The sequence below is a fragment of the Mobula birostris genome, chromosome 4 (assembly GCF_030028105.1).
Source record: "Mobula birostris isolate sMobBir1 chromosome 4, sMobBir1.hap1, whole genome shotgun sequence".
Taxonomy (NCBI): Eukaryota; Metazoa; Chordata; class Chondrichthyes; order Myliobatiformes; family Myliobatidae; genus Mobula; species Mobula birostris.
Window position 1 is genome coordinate 159060592 of NC_092373.1, and position 17914 is coordinate 159078505.

Genomic DNA, 17914 nt, shown 5'->3' on the forward strand with positions numbered 1-17914 from the left:
ACGTGTTCTGGAGGCATTGCTGATGAAGGTCCTGCAGCCTGAAAAGGTCCTGGGAACGAAACCGGTGTTCTGGTTGGTGATCTGGTGAGTCTATCTATAAGACGCTTGTCAACTCAGAGGGCTAGAGTGATGAGGCTTTAGAGGGCGGTTGGCATCTTCCAGGTAGACAGCTGACCTTTCGAGTGCTCTGAGAGGCCATGATGGTAATGGGACAGCAGTGCTTCTACATTCCAGCTGCACTCTGCTACAAGGGTCCTGAATTCCATGGTGTAATCCAGCACTGAGTACGAGCCTTGAAGCAGGAAAAATATCTGATCCGCTGCCTACTTTCCACTTCCTGGATGGTTGAAAACCCAGCGCATATCAGCGATAAAGTCCTCATATTTATTACAGATGGTGGTCTTATTGTCCCATTTAGCGACAGCGAAGGTCAAAGCTCATTCAGCCGGGAGAGAGATGACGAAGGCAATCAAGGCACTGGCTGTAGAATACAGATACCTGCCTGCAGCTTGAAGTACATGACAGACTGGGACAGGAAGCTGCAGCACCAGGTTGGAGATCCATTGAACCATTGGACACCGGAATACAGGGCTCTGAGAGAGGAGTTTGACTGTGGTGGGGTTGCTGTAATGAGACAGAGAATTGGTTGAGAGTGGCAATGGCTTCCTGCTGCTTCTAGACTTTGTACTTTGGTTGGCGGACGACTTCCTTTAGGTGAGAAAACTGTACTGGGTCATTTGCTGGTTTATCCATCTTGTCAGGAAGTGCAGAGGAGGCTTGGCCCAAACACAGAGCAGTGGAGATGATTCAGCAGTGAGTGATCACTTTAATAATAAGTCCAGTCAAGTCAAGTTTATTGTCATTGAACTATGTACATGTATATAACCATATAATGTACATAGAAAAGAAACAACATTTCTCTGAACCTGGGCGTAAAGCACAACAATGCACATAGCACACGATAACTTATGAGGGTAAGGATAAAATCTACAGATGAATCACACACAAATAAAAAAAGTGCATTAATATTAAATATTGAAAGGTATGGAACAGATTAACCAGTGACACTTCAAATACGATGCGGCAGGGAGTTCAGAAGCCTGATGGCATGGGTAAGAACTGTTTCTCACCCTGACCATTCCTGTTTTTATGCTGTGTATGCAGCACTCCTGATAAATGTCCCCGATGGATGGTAAGGAGACCCCTAGGATCCTCTCGGCTGTTCTCACAGTCCTTTGTAGGACTTCTGGTCCGATGCTCGACTGCTACAATACCAGATGGAGATGCAACTTGTCAGGATGCTCTCAATGGTGCACCTGTGAGATACGGTTAAGATGGGGGCAGTGGGAGCCTTGCTTGCCTCAATCTTCTAAGGAAGTGGAGGTGCTGCTGTGCCTTCTTGTTCTGGGGGATGATATCAAGGGACAGGTGACATCATCTGTGATGTGAACTCCAAGGAACTTGGTGCACTTAACTCTTTCTACGGAGAAGCCATGTATACATAGAGGGGGATGGTTTATCTGCATCTTTCTGAAGTCCACAATGATTTCCTTTTTCTTCTCCACGTTCAGGTTAAGGTTGTTCTTCTCACACCAATCCACTAGCCCCTCCACCTCCTCTCTTTACTCTATCTCTTCATCATTCATTGTTGTGCCATCCGCAAACATGGTCTGAACTGGACCCTGGGACACAGTCATCCGTCAGCAGTGAGGACAGCAGTGGGCTGAGCGCACAGCTTTGCAAAATAACAAGCTAGAAGGGGCCACAAAACAAGAGAGAGCAAATATGTACCATGACCAGGCAACAAGATAATTGAAGGCGAGGAGCAACTGGTTGAGTTTGGCTGGTTCGATGGGAGAACAAGTTCTGTGGATGATAGCAGGATTTAAATAGGCTGCAGGCGATAAATTTGAAATGAATGGGAGGCGACTCCTGTTAGCTGGGTAGAGACTGGGAGATGCCTGCCTGCACAGGCCTAACACAGATTCTGGCTGGCTTGTGTCTTTCTTGCTCTGACTAATACATTTGATTGTGTCATCAGCATCTGCAAGCTGTGATTTGTTCACTGTGATCAGATGAGTTTATCGTTAACAAAATAGCCACATTGTGTGTCTGCAGAGAAATATCTGTACTTAATCTTGCACAATGGCACTATAGTCACAGCAACATAAATAATGTTTTATTAGTAATCTTAATTTACTACACAAATTTGTAGTTTAAATACATAAATATGTCAAGTGAAAGACATGTGATAGACCTTTTTATCCTCTTCATCGTGTACATATAATTTTCCTCTCATTAGTACAAACCCTACCGAGGGAGCTACCAGCCCATCTTTCATCCATGTAATTTGCATTAGCTTCGTTTTGCCTTGTTTTTAATCTGCTTTCCTTCAATGTATTTTGAATAAATCAATAAGAATACATGATTGTTTAATGATTTTTAGAAGAGCTCCTTTCGACCACAACCAAATGATTTAGAATGACTAATTTCACTTTTTACAATTGATTCTTTGGTGTGTGGTACATCTATTCTTGCCATGTGAGTAGAATTATAGTAAACTAAATGATCTATAAAAGGGAAAAGTTGGACGAAGGCTCTTCCATTGTCTACAGTTTCTCTGTTAGAGCTGACATTAAAGTGTTGAACTGTCAAATGCAGAACTAGTTCAAATCAATGTACTGAAGATTCATTCATCTATCCACGAAACCAAGTCAGTTTTTTAAAAAAAAAATTGCAGGTTGTAAATCACTAGGTGGTTTTGAGCACGCAGTATCATAAAGACATATTGTGCATCCATGAACTAATTCCTCTACCTTTTTTTTAAAGTCAATAAGCACTATGCCCCCTAGAGCAGGCAATGCATTAACTACTTTAGTGATATACAGACCCTAGAGGCGCAGCGTGACATCAATCTCTCTATATTTTGAACATTAGCATCAAGCTTCATTTTGAAACAACCAATTGCTTAGAGGATTTGTGTTTTATGCAGTAAGAAGTCACAGGCTACACACTGGTTAATAGCAAGACTGAACTCCCATTGCTGTTATTAAATGCCACCATCATTTCACCCCTTTCTGATGATATAACCGTCATTACCGAAGGCTGCAGGATCTTAGCACTTAACTCAATTCTGTCCTCTTAAACATTGACAATTTCAATTGCTCCACAAAACGTAATATGCCTTTGCTTACTCTAGTATTTCCACTCTAAGTCTTATGAACTTTTTAACTCCCTCTCCTTCATTATTATAGCACAGAAGATGGCTATTCAGCCCATTGAGTCTGTGCCAATACTTAATAGGATGATCTCATTGGTGCCAATTCCCTAGCCTTGTCCCATGACTCTGAAATTATTTGCCTTCAACATCCTGTTCAATGTCCCTCCTGTATGCTTCAATTGATTCTGTTCCCAGCACCTTTACAGGCAGTGAGTACATATCATTGTGATTATCTGCATAAAATGTTTGTTGAAAATACCAATTCAAAGTTCGAAACTTACAGTAAATTTATAATCAAAGTAAATATATGTCACCACCTACAACCCTGAGAATTGTTTTCTTGTGGGCATACACAGTAAATCCAAGAACCATATTGGAATCAATGAAAGACTGCGCCGAACAGGGTGGACAAACAACGAATACGCAAAAGACAACGAACTGTGCAAATACAAAAGAAAAATGAAATAATAATAATAAATAAATAAGCAATAAGTATTGAGAACATGAGAGGAAGTGTCTTTGAAAGTGAGCCCATAGGTTGTGGGAATAGTTCAGTGATGGGCAGTCTGTTTCAAGAGCCTGATGGTTGAGGAGTAATAACTGCTCCTGAAACTGGTAGTGAGAGTTCTGAGGCTCCTGCATTTTCTTCCTGATAGTCATAGTCATAGTCATAGTCATACTTTATTGATCCCGGGGGAAATTGGTTTTCGTTACAGTTGCACCATAAATAATAGATAGTAATAGAAATAGTAATAGTAATACTACTATTAGTAAATAGTAAATAGTAATAGTCATGGAAATAATAAATAGTAATAGAATAGTAATAGAAGAATAGTAATAAATAGTTAAATAGTAATATGTAAATTATGCCAGTAAATTATGAAATAAGTCCAGGACCAGCCTATTGGCTCAGGATGTCTGACCCTCCAAGGGAGAAGTTATAAAGTTTGATGGCCACAGGCAGGAATGGCTTCCTATGACGCTCTGTGCTGCATCTCGGAGGAATGAGTCTCTGGCTGAATGTACTCCTGTGCCCACCCAGTACATTATGTAGTGGATGGGAGACATTGTCCAAGATGGCACGCAACTTAGACAGCATCCTCTTTTCAGACACCACCGTGAGAGAGTCCAGTTCCATCCCCACAACATCACTGGCCTTACGAATGAGTTTGTTGATTCTGTTGGTGTCTGCTACCCTCAGCCTGCTGCCCCAGCACACAACAGCAAACATGATAGCACTGGCCACCTCAGACTCATAGAACATCCTCAGCATCGTCCGGCAGATGTTAAAGGACCTCAGTCTCCTCAGGAAATAGAGACGGCTCTGACCCTTCTTGTAGACAGCCTCAGTGTTCTTAGACCAGTCCAGTTTATTGTCAATTCGTATCCCCAGGTGTTTGTGATCCTCCACCATGTCCACACTGACCCCCTGGATGGAAACAGGGGTCACCGGTACCTTAGCTCTCCTCAGGTCCACCACCAGCTCCTTAGTCTTTTTCACATTAAGCTGCAGATAACTCTGCTCACACGATGTGACAAAGTTTCCTACCATAGCCCTGTACCCAACCTCATCTCCCTTGCTGATGCATCCAACTATGGCAGAGTCAACCAAAAACTCCTGAAGATGACAAGACTCTGTGCAGTAGCTGAAGTCTGAGGCGTAAATGGTGAAGAGAAAGGGAGACAAGACAGTTCCCTGTGGAGCCCCAGTGCTGCTGATCACTCTGTCAGACACACAGTGTTGCAGGCACACATACTGTGGTCTGCCAGTCAGGTAATCAAGGATCCAGGACACCAGGGAAGCATCCACCTGCATCGCTGTCAGCTTCTCCCCCAGCAGAGCAGGGCAGACGGTGTTGAACGCAGTAGAGAAGTCAAAAAACATGACGCTCACAGTGCTCGCTGGCTTGTCCAGGTGTAAGAGAGTGCAGTGATAAGAGAGCATGGCCTGAGTGGTGGGGGTCCCTGATGATGGCTGCTGCTTTCCTGTGACAGCGTTCCATGTAGAGGTGCTTAATGGTGGGGAGCGCTGTACTCATGATGGATGAGATCATATTCACTACTTTTTGTAGGATTTTCCATTCGAGGGAATTGGTGTTTCCATACCAGGCTGTGATGTAACCAGTCAATATACTCCCCACCTCACATTTATAGAAATTTGTCAAAATTTTAGATGTCATGATGAACCTCCACAAACATCTAAGGAAGTAGAGGCGCTACTGTGCTTTCTTTGTAATTGCTCTTATGAGCTGGGCCGCGGACAGGTCGTCTGAAATAATAACATTGGGGAATTTAAAGTTGCTGATCCTCTCAGGCTCTGACCCCCCAATGAGGACTGGCTCACAGACCTCTGGTTTCCTCCTCCGGGTCAATAATCAGCTCCTTGGTCTTGCTGGCATTGCATGAGAGGCTGTTGTTGCAGCACCACTCAGCCAGGTTTTCAATCTCCCTCTTATATGCTGATTCGTCACCCTATTTGATTGGACAAGTGGCATTCGAGCAGTGCTTTGCTACATAGTTGTAAACATAAAGTAGAGCAGGGGGCTAAGCACACAGCCTTGTAGTGCACTCGTGCTGATGGAGATCTTGGAGGAGATGTTGCCAATCCAAACTGACTGGGGTCTGTTAATGAGGAAATCAAGGATCCAATTGAAAAAGGAGGTGTTGTGGCCCAGGTCTTGAAAAGCTTATTGAATTAGTTTTGTGGGTTTGATGGTATAGAATCCTGGGCAGTAGTTGGTAAAGACCACTCTGATTTATTCATCCTTGCTGTCCAGATGATCCAGGGTCGAAAGGCCAATGAAATGGCATCTGCTGTTGAACTGTTGCGCCGGTAGACAAATTGGAGCAGGTCCAAGTTGCTTCTGAGGCAGGAACTGATGTTTTTCGTTACCAGCCTCTCAAAGCACTTCTTCGCAGTGGATATAAGTGCTACCAGATGATAGTCATTGAGGCAGGTTACCATGTTCTTTTTAGGCATCAGTATAATTGAAGCTTGTTTAATGCAGGTGGATACCAAGGTTTTGAAGCTTACTGATTTAGTTTTGTGGGGATGATGGTATTGAATGTTGAGTTGCACTTGGTAAAGAGCACCCTGATTTATGCATCTTTGCTGTCCAGATGTCTCAGGGAAATGGAAAATGATGCTAGTGAGGGAGTAATGGGGGCCAAAGAAATGGCAGATGAACTTAATAAGTAGTTTGCTTCTGTTTTTACTGTGGAAGACACTAGCTGTATGCCAGAAGTCTATGAGTGTCACGGAGCAGGAGTGAGTGTCATTGCTATTACAAAGGAAAAACTGTTAGGCAAGCTGAATGGTCTTAAGGTGGATAACTCACCTGGATCAGATGAACTACATCCCAGAGTCCTGAAAAAGGTTACTGAAGATATAGCAGATATATTAATCATGGCCTTTCAAGAATCACTTGATTCTGGCATGGTCCTGGAAGATTGCAACTATTACTCCACTCTTTAAGAAGGGAGGAAGATAACCTTGGTGGCCGGGAAAGTGTAGGAGTCTATTATTAAGGATGAGGTTTCGGGGTACTTGGAGGCAAATGATAAAATAAGTTTTATCATTAGCATAGTTTATGGTCATTAGCATGGTCAGCATGGTTTTTGTAAAGGGAAATCTTACCTGACAAATTTGTTAGAGTTCTTCAAAGAAGTAACAAGTGGAGTGCTAAAAGGAGAAGCAGTAGATGTCATTTACTTAGATTTTCAGAAGGTATTTGATATGATGCATCACATGAGGTTGCTTAACAAGATAAAATTTTATGGTGTTACAAGAAATATCCTGGCATGGATAGGGGAATGACTGACAGGCAGGAGGCACCAAGTGGGAACAAAGGGGGCCTTTTCTGGTTTGCTGCCAGTGACCAGTAGTGTTTCTCAGGGGTCAGTATTGGGAACAATACTTTTTACGTTGTTTGTCAATGATTTAGATAGTGTAATTGATGGCTCTATGGCAAAGTTTGCAGATGATATGAAGATAAGTGGAGGGGTAGGTTGTGCTGAGGAAGCAATACGATTGCAGCAGGACTTAGACAAATTGGAAGAATGGGTAAAAAAGTGGCAGATGGAATACAGTATTGGGAAATGTATGATAATGCGTTTTGATAAAAGAACAATAGTGCAGACTATTACCCGAATGGGGAAGAAATTCAAACATCAGAGGTGCCAAGGGATTTAGGAGTCCTTGTGCAAGACTGCCAGAAGGTTAATTCACACGTTGAGTCTGTGGTAAAGAAGGCAAATGCAATGTTGGCATTTATTTCAAGTGGAATAGAATATAAAAACAAGTAGATATTGCTGAAGCTTTATAAGACACTGGTCAGGCTGCACAGAGTATTGTCAACAGTTCTGGGTCCCATATCTCAGAAAGGATGTACTGTCACTGGAGAGAGTCCAGAGGAAGTTCACAAGGATGATTCCGGAAATGAAGGGGTTAACAAATGAGGAGCATTTGGCAGCTTTGAGCCTGTACTCACTGGAATTTAGAAGAACGTGTGGGGATCTTATTGAAACCTACTGAATGTTGAAAGAACTAGATAAGGTGGATGAGGAGAGGATGTTTCCTTTGGTGGGGGTATTCAGAACTCAAGGGCACAGTCTCAAAATTGAGGGACGACCTTTTAGAACAGAAGTAAGGAGGAACTTTTTTAACCAAAGAGTGGTAAGTCCGTGGAGTGCTCTGCCACAAACTGTGGTGGAGACCAAGTCTGTGGGTATATTCAAAGCAGAAGTCAAAGATTCCTGATTAACAAATTAATTCCTAAGTTAACAAATTTCACACCACATGCTGGTGACAATAAACCTGATTCTGATTGGTTGGAGCATGAAGGGATATGGTGAGAGGGCGGGTATATGAGGTTGAATGGGACCTGGAATCCAGGATCAGCCATGATGAAATGGCGAGGTGGACTTGAATGGGCTGAATAGCCTAATTCTGCTTGTCTATCTTAAGGTCTTATACCTCAGACTGCTGAAGCAAAATGTTAAAGATAGTGGTGAACACTCCAGCTAGCTGATCAGCATAGGCCTTTAGTACTTGGCCAGGTGCCCATCTGGGCCCCATACTTCCAGTTAGTTCATCCTCCTGAAAGATGCTCTTATATGGGCCTCAGAGACTGAAATCACAGGGTATGTTGGAGTTTGTGAAGGTTCCTCCATGTTTCGATGGTCAAACTGAGCATAGAAGGCCTTGAGCTCATCTGGGAGCAAAGCTTTTTTGTCATCTATGTCACTTGATTTCACTTTTTATAAAGTCCACAACAACCATGGTGTAATCATTCGGATCCACTAGTGAGTCCTTGAACATGGCCAGTCTACTAACACAAAGCAATCCTGTTGCTGCTTCTCTGCCTGCTGTAACCACCCCTTTGTTGTCCTAATCTCTGAGCCACTGCCTGTATGCAGGCAGCAGAACGACAGCCATGTGACCAGATTTCCCGAAATGCGGTCTTGGCATGGAATGGTAGGCACTCCTTTTCGTAGTATAGCAGTGGTCTAGTGTGTTGGGACCTCTGGTGCTACGGGTTATGTGCTGACAGTAATTTTGGAGATATTTATTCTTGTGAGGAGTAGGCCTTCAACCCCTTCAAGTTTGCTCACCATTTAATAAGATCAAGGCTGATTATAATATCATCTCCACATTCCTGTATATTTATAATAACCTTTCAACCTTCCATTTACCAGTTACCTTTTCACCTCTGCTAATTTATAAATGACTCCACTTTCAATGCCCTTTGAGAAGGAGAGACTCAGAACTCTCTAAGATTTATTTTTTTTTACCTCATCTGTGTTTTGTCTGGATGACTCCTCACTTTTAAGCAGCCATTCTGGTTCTAGATTCTCCCATAAGAGGAATGGGCTGCCGGCGGCAATGGTGGAGGCGGAAACGATAGGGTCTTTTAAGAGACTCCTGGATGGCTACCTGGAGCTTAGAAAAATAGAGGGCTATGGGTCAAGCCTAGGTAGTTCTAAAGTAGGAACATGTTCGGTACAGCTTTGTGGGCCAAAGGGCCTGTATTGTGCTGTATGTTTTCTATGAAATACCCTCTTCATATCCATTAGTCATGGTCTTTTGCCATCTTATAATTGTAACTCTACTTTTCTAAACACCAGAAGTTACAAGCCTAACTGACAAACTTTTCTTATGAGTTAACTGCCCATCTCAGGCATTCATCCAGTAAAGCCTCTCTGTATTGCTTCAACTGCATTGAGAACCTTCCTTAAATATGGAGACCAGTATTGCATACAATAGTCCATTGGCTCTCCATACAATTGAAGCATCAACTCTCTGCTTTGCATTCATTTCTCTGATGATAGAAGTAGTATTCTGTCAGCTTTCCAATTTACTTGCATTGCCTGCATTCCAACCTTACACAACCATGCAGTAGTACACTCAGTTCTGCAGATTATCACCAGTTACGCTTTTATGCCATTTTTCCTGACAAATTGGTCTTCGCATTCCCTCACATCTGCCCATTTTCCAAACCTGTTGTCACTTCCAATTCAAATTTTAAATCTGCGTCATCTTGTCAGTGTGGCCCCAAACCATCCACTGATGGAAACAGCTTCCCACTCTCCAGTTCACCTGAATCAGATAGGGACTTAAGGCTGTGTAATTTAATGGCTCTATAAACATAGGAGTCATGTGGGTGATGCTCACATCACCTTTATCACCCCACACTCTCTGCTACTTTAAACTACTATTTTCTCACTTTCCCATTTCTCTTGAAGGCTCATTGATTGGAAGCATGACCTCTGCTTCTCTTTCCACAGATGCAGTGTGACCTTCTGAGTACTTCCAGCATTTTCTGCTTACACTTTTTGTCGTGAAATCAGTTTTTAAAAAAAAACGCAAGAGATTCTGCGGATGCCGGAAATCCAGGGCAACACATACAAAACGCTGGAGGAATTCTGTCCTGATGAAAGGTCTTGACCCACACGAGTTATCTTTTCTCCAGTTGGATACCTGCAAGCTTTAGTTCAGTCGACTGTTTATTCATTTCTATAGATGCTACCCAACCCACTGAGCTCCCCCAGCATGTTGTGTGTGTTGCCCATTTTTAAAACCTATCTCTTTGAACATGCTTTTAGGTCACGCAGCAGGATTGTTTCCTTCTGCTGCCTAGTGTCAAACTTTGATTGATAATACTGTTGTGAAACTTGAGATGCCTTGGATATAATAGATGCCATGTAACAATAGAATGGGTTGAATTTTGTTCAGAACAGTGGCTCAGTTGGTAAAGTCACTGCCCCACAGTGCCAAAGACTGGGTTCAATCCTGACCTTGGTTAATGCCTTCTGCTCATATGCTCTTCCTGTGTCTGTACAGATTTCTACTGGGTGCTCCAGTTACCTCTCCATTGGCAAAGATGTGCAGGTTAGTAAGTTAAGTAAGCTCTGTAAATAGCCCCTTGTGTGAGAATGAGTGGTAGATTCTAGGGGAGTTGATAAGAACAAGGGAAGAATAATTTAAAACAAATTAAAAATGGAATTAATGTAGTATTAGTATAAATAAATAAATGTAGTATAAATGGTTGGTTGATAGTAACTGCAGTGTATGGCACGAATGGCCTGACATTTCTCTATGATAAGGCATTGTTGTATGAATTGTTCAAATGGAATTTACGTATCTGTGATCAGAAACTTTTTTACTTTCAATAGGTCGGTCAGCAGTCATCACTTAATGCATGTATCACTTAATACATCCTGAGATTCTTTTTCTTCGCAAACATCCACAAAAGTAGAGGTGTCGCGAAAGAATGAATGACAGTTAAATGTTAGAACTCCAAAGTCCCCCCCGCCCAGCTCCCCTCCCATGCGCAAACATTAGCAAGGCAACGACCTCCCCTCCCCCACCAGCAAAAATGCATCGGCACCCCCCCCCACCAAGCACTCAAGCATGCAGCAAAGCATCAATAAAAACAGAGACGCGCAGTACCCCAAAGACTACTCGTTCATCATTCATCCAGTTTTCAACATACCACAGGCGCTCTTTCTCCTTAATAAGGGAAAAAGAGATGTCCCCATTTCACAGCGAGAGAGGAGACATAACAAAACAATTCGCTGATCTATGGTGTTAAAAGTCTGTTGTATCGCTTTTTCCGAGCTCTGTGCCTCTGGGCACACAGTCAGCAGCAAGTTAGCTGCCTCCAATCTTCGTTGTTCCCCGCAATGCATCAGTCGGCAGCGGTGGCACCAGCCTTGAATCAGCCGGCCTCCAGAGCCATGAAAATCCAGCACCCTGAAGGTGTGCTAGTCTTCTAGGCTGCGTCCCTGGCACATTGAAAAGCGGCCGGTCGTGAGGCCCTGAGAGCAGGTCCCATTCCCGCAAAGAACCGAAGTCAGAGTGTAGCTCCAGGTCAGGGTTTTCAAAAGAACCTTGAAAGGGGAAAAGGAGATATCAAAGATAGAAATAATACTGTTTCCGAAGATGCAAGCAAAGGAATCACCGTTTAGCACCATCATCTCTCAGCTCTGCTTCTTGAGAATATTAAAATTTAGGACGAAACACAAAATTAAAAGCAGAAAAGTTCATTTATCACATTACAAGAATAAAAGATGGAAAACAAACATAAATAATTTAAAATAATAAATTTTGTCTGTGTGGCATTCGCATGTTCAACTCACGAGTTTCCTGTGTGCTACCGTTTGCTCTAAAGTTCCAAAGGCATGCAGGTTTAAGGGTTAATTTGCCCCTGTAAACTGTCTCTGACAATCTGCTGATATAACCACTACAGCAGAACTTGAGGAGATTTATGAAAATGAGGGGAGAATAAAATGGTATTCATGTAAGATTAGCTTAAATAGAGGCTGGCGTGGGCAATGGACCAAAGGGTCTAGCTCTATACTGTATGACTATGGTTTTTATGAAAATGACATATTTATACAGTCAAAACTATGAATAAACAACCCTTCTTTAATTTAAGATATTGAGGAGCAGATCTGCAAAAGAACGTAGTTATAGTGAAACTGGTGTCTGGATTCAATCTGATAGAAGATTAAAGCAGAGTGAGTTTACCAGGAGGGGTGGTCTTTCTCTAATTTGCTTTAGAGTATGTCAGGACCCTCGTGTTAAATTTGCACTCCTTCATTTGCTGCCATTTTTGAAGTGACATCTTTTCTCGAGACAAGGATGGGAATTCTTTTAAAGCATTCTAACATACTATGTGCATGAATGAAACGAGAAAGTGAGGTTTAGAATGTGCCAAGAAATACAGGTGTAACAACAAGGCTGGAGATATTTTTGGCATCATCCATGACTAGGGAGGCTCTGCGTTTATAGACTCTTCACGTGTAATTGGCCATGTCAGGGCAAATCTGTTCTCAATACTTCATAAGACTAGCTGCGACCGAGCTGTACCATCTGGCTAAGAATAGCCTGCAGACCATGAATGGATCTGACATGGCTTTTCTTGTCACAGAAAACCTTCAGTCTGCTGGGTCTGTCCAAGTTGACCCACGAACCATCAATGTCAGCTAGGTCAGGACACACACATAACGAACAACTGATATGTGCTGTGTTTCCAGGTATGTTTCTGTCAATCCAGAAATCTAACAGAAGGTGACAAAGATCATCAGAATTACAATGGGTTATCCTGGAGTTCTTCAACTGCTGTAACTTTGCCAGGGATCCTGGGTTATTAGTCCAAGTCTCTGGATTACCAGTCTACTGATATAACCACCACAGTATCATATTTGTTGGTGTCTGTCCAGGTCCAGATAACTAGACAGTTGACATTTCAGGTTGAGACTCTCCATGTCCAGATGAAGGGTCTTGACCTGAAACATTGACTGTCCACTTCCCTCCACAGATACTGCTTGACCCACTGAGTTCGTCCAGCAGCTTGTTTTTCTTTTGCTCTGAATTCCAGCATCGACGGTCTCCGTATCCAGATAGTTATCCAGGATATGGAAATTTCATGTCAGTGTTACATACGAACATTGCTGGAAGTAAAAAAGTTAGTGACTGAGCTTAACATCAAATGGAACATTCTGCAAATGCTAGAAATCAGTAACAAAAGCAGGAATTGCTGGAAATGGTGAGTCAGACAACATCTGTGTTTCTCTGACTACTGAGTTCAATGACAATTTTTATGAAGCCTAGTAAACCTTCTATAACTGATAATTCAAAGTTATACATCTGTGTGACTTAAATTAAAATTGTGCATTGTGTGTAATGCACTGACATGGTAATTTAGTGTTTAAAATATCAATTATTCAGAATCAATTTTACAAATAAATCTCAGGACAATAGATACTGAATAAAATTTGTTGCCTCCTTGAACAGGTTCTCTTCCGACTTAGTTTTTTTCTGATAGAATCTGATTGTAAAAGCTCTTGCAGCAATGATTAAAAAGAATTGTTTGGAAAAATCAATGCCAAAGAACAATTTACAAACACTAATTGTGTTCTCCTCACCATAATTTTCTTTTGTCTAACCACCATTTAAATTAATGCTGGCAAATAGATTATGCAACTTGACTTTTACTGCTGCAATCTCAAAAGTTAAAGAAACATTTTGAAAAATAATGGTAGGAGAAAGACAATTAGAGCCTGTAAATTATTTTCTGGTTGTGGTTTTTTACCAAATAATCTTTTTGTAGGGACAGTTTTTAAAACTGAAATTGGAAAGTAAGGATAGTAATCAGATTTAAAATAGAAGCTGACTGTTCCAATGCAATATATTGAGTGGCTATGATATTAATATTGTCCATCTGGAAGATACTGACAATGCCAAATTACCTGTGACAGGACACAGCAGTAAGAGTAGAGAGTCTAATGTACAAGCACTTCTAGTGTAAGTACCAAATTTCAAGAAATGATGTTTTTTTTCTTTACAGGAAGGAGTGATGTAACCATTCTTTTCATGAAATACTTTCCAATTCAGTGTCTTTATTTGCAAAATCTTCACTCCATTTAATTGCATCAATTTAATGATTCTGAAAGATCTGCAGTTAAAGTATTTAAAAGTTAGAAAAACAAAATTGGAAAAACTACTTAACCTCCAAATTGAAATGCTTTTATTTTCCAGACAAGTAACCAAGTATTTATTATTATTCAGTATAAAATCCCCATTACATAAAGGATGTGTCACAATTGACGCAGTGATTGAAAAGCTATCAGCCAAAGCTGGCATCTGAGAAACAATCACATCTCTGAAAGCATTATGTTATACATTTTGAAACATACTACTAGTCTGTCATTAACACTGAATTTCATTTTCAAATTCTCCACACCCTTCCTACCCAGCCAGGCTTCTCTAGATGCAAAGTAAACCTGCTGATTTTTGGAACCACGAGCAACAATATTCAGAAGTTCAAGAGCACAGTTCAAGCATAACAAGCTTATAAGGTTTACAGAGAAACACTGAGCATATGCCTCATGTTATGGCTAAATAGTAGAACAAATTTGCTAAATGCCCTTTGATTCTCCTTCCTGATGATAAATACATTGGAACTTGCTTTATTAGCTGTTGAAGTATTGAGTTATCTAGATCCAAACTGTAGCTGCTTCTGAAATGTTCTTCTTAGCATCTTCTCCATCAGAAAATGTACATGTAGCACAAGTGATACTCAAAGACGTATAAAAACAAGTTTTTTTGTATTCTGTTTGTTTTTCTTTTGACTGCAGAGCTCTTTCCTCTACTTCCCACCTGGGAATTCTGCATTTTCAAGTGCTTTCCAGTGAAGGACAATATGACCCACAGAACATGGAAGTAGGAACGGTTCTGAAATGGATTCACAGGTATACCACACATCTGGTAAGAACGGGATGAAGAGGTAGGAATGGAAATCTTCAAAGCTGATTTTAGCTTATGTGAAGAGAGCTGTAAAAATGATACAACTGAAACAAGAGTATGAAGGAGGTTAATGCCAAAGGTGCCGCTAAATAAACACAGGAAATTTCAGCAGAACATGGATGGTAACTCACACAATTCTCACACCCACAATACTGTGTCTCAGGTTGAAAATGTTTAGTTCATGAATAAAACACAGACTAAAATAAGACCAAAGGGGGCTTGCATGACCTCAATTCATGTCAGTTTTTTTGTGTGGTCTTTGTCCTGTCCCAATGGACCCAGTCACTCAGCTCTTTTTCTGAAGCATCAACAGCATCGGTGCTATTCTACACACTCATATAGAATATGAAATTCTCATCACTTTTGCAATCAGTTTCCTCCCTGCTTGCACCTTCACATTGCCCATCTTTGGGATCTCTCCATCATCTCAGGGGTTGAGAGAGTCATTAACATCCACTACAAGCCCACAGATTCCCACAGCTATCTTGAATATACTTCCTCCCACTCTGTCTTCTGTAAGGGCTCCATTCCTTTCTTCTTTTCCCCCCATCCATTGTAATTTACCCAATGATGTGATATTTTACTTGGGTGACTCTGATATGTCTTCCTTCTTCCTGAAACATGGCTACCCTTCTACAATAGTAGACCTTGACTGCACCGTATATAGTTCACATATCTCTGTGCTCATCCTCTCTCCTCCTGAAAAGAACAAGAACAGAGTCCTCTTGGTCCTTTCCTTCCACCCTACCAGCATCCACATTCAATAGATTATCCTTTGCAATTTCCCAGAGCTCCAATAAGGTCCCACCATCATTCACCTATCTCCTTCCACTTCTGATGAAGTGACTTGCTGCAATCATTACTGCCTAAAGCCATGAGGAGGATGGAGAGGACATGCTGTGGCTCAGAAGAGATGCTAGGATGCTATGCTGCATCCTGGGTGCCAGGTCAAGGAGGTCACAGAGCAGCTACATAAAATTCTTGAGGTGGAGGTCACTATAGTAGGGAGTAATATTGTAGATTCTTCTCCCCCCCCCCCCCCAATAGTAGCAGGAACACAAGGAGCAGGTCGGTAGAGAAATTGTGCATGGCTCTAAGAATAATTGAGTTGTATTAGCAGGAAATTTTAATTTTCTCACTATTAACAGGGCTATCAAGTGTGCTAAGGATCTGGAAATTGGGTGGAATTTGTGAAATGCAGCCAGGAAAGTTTCTTAAGACAGTATATTAAGGAAACTACTCAGAAGGATGTAATACTGTACATTTTTTTTGGCAACGAGGAAGGGCAAGTAACCAAGGCTCCAGTCGGGGAGCACTTTGGCTCTAGTGATGATATTTTTATTAGTTTTAAGATAGTGATGGAAAAGGATGGGACAGCTCCACAGGTGGGGTCCTAAACTGGAGCAGAGCTAATTTTGAGTAACTAGGCAGGATCTAGCAAAGCTCAAGCAACACACATCAAAGTTGCTGGTGAACGCAGCAGGCCAGGCAGCATCTGTAGGAAGAGGTGCAGTCGACGTTTCAGGCCGGGACCCTTCGTCAGGACCCCGAAACGTCGACTGTACCTCTTCCTAGAGATGCTGCCTGGCCTGCTGCGTTCACCAGCAACTTTGATGTGTGTTGCTTGAATTTCCAGCATCTGCAGAATTCCTGTTGTTCTAGCAAAGCTCAGCTGGGTTAGGCTGAAGGGAGAAGAATGAATGACAAGTGGGAGGCCTCAAGAGCCCCGGAGTAACATATTCGTCAGGGCACTGAGTATAAGAACTGCAACATTATGTTGCAGATGAGGCTGCACATGGAGTACAGTATCATGTACAGTTTTGGGCACTTTGTTATAGGGAAGATGAGGTTAAACTTGAAACAGTGCAGCAAAAATTTACAAGGATGTTGCTAGTACTATAGGGCCTGTGTTATACGGAGAGGTTGGCCAAGTTAGGTCTTTATTCCTTGGAATATTGGAGAATGAGGAGTTCTCCAGTTCAAAATTATGAGAGGCATAGATAAAGGGGAAGGTAACAGATTATTTTGTCAAGATGAGGGAGAACAAACTAGGGGCATAGATCAGAGTGGGATGGAAGAGGTGACTTTTGCCTATGTGTCCCTTTGCATGCCGTGAGCATAAGCAATAGACAGAGATAGAGCAATTGGTGACAGTAACAGCCAGCTAAACCGCAATGTTGCTTACAACAGCAGATCAAAATTGTGCCATGTGATTTAAAGTTGTTCTTAAACCTAGCCTACACATACTATATTTTCAGGCATTCGTTAGTCTCGTGAGACCATGGATTTGACCCTTGGAAGGTTTCCAGGGCGCAGGCCTGGGCAAGGTTGTATGGAAGACCGGCAGTTGCAAGGGAAGGGCATTAGGACCCATACAGCTTGGCACCAATGTTGTCGCAGAGCAATGTGTGGTTAAGTGCCTTGCTCAAGGACACAACACGCTGCCTCAGCCAAGGCTCAAGCTAGTGACCTTCAGATCACTAGACAAATGCCTTAACCACTTGGCTACGCGCCAACATGACATATACTATATACAGTACACATATACATCACACAGTTTTCCCTTTAAAAGAAATAAAATTCTGTTATCAATTTCACATAATCCAACTTGTCACACAAAAGAAGTTACATAATTAGTTAACAAAGTATGTTGATGTAAAATTGCAGGTTCAACCAATTATGTATTGACTTGATCTCTTTTCATTAAACACATCACTGCAAGTTGTAATGAATATCTCTGAAATCATAATTAGATTCAGATTCATTTATTTATCAAATGTACATTGAAACTTACAGTGAAATGCATCATTTGCATAACAACCAACAAAACCCAAGGATCTGCGGGGGGCATCCCACAAGTATCGCCACACATTCCAGCACCA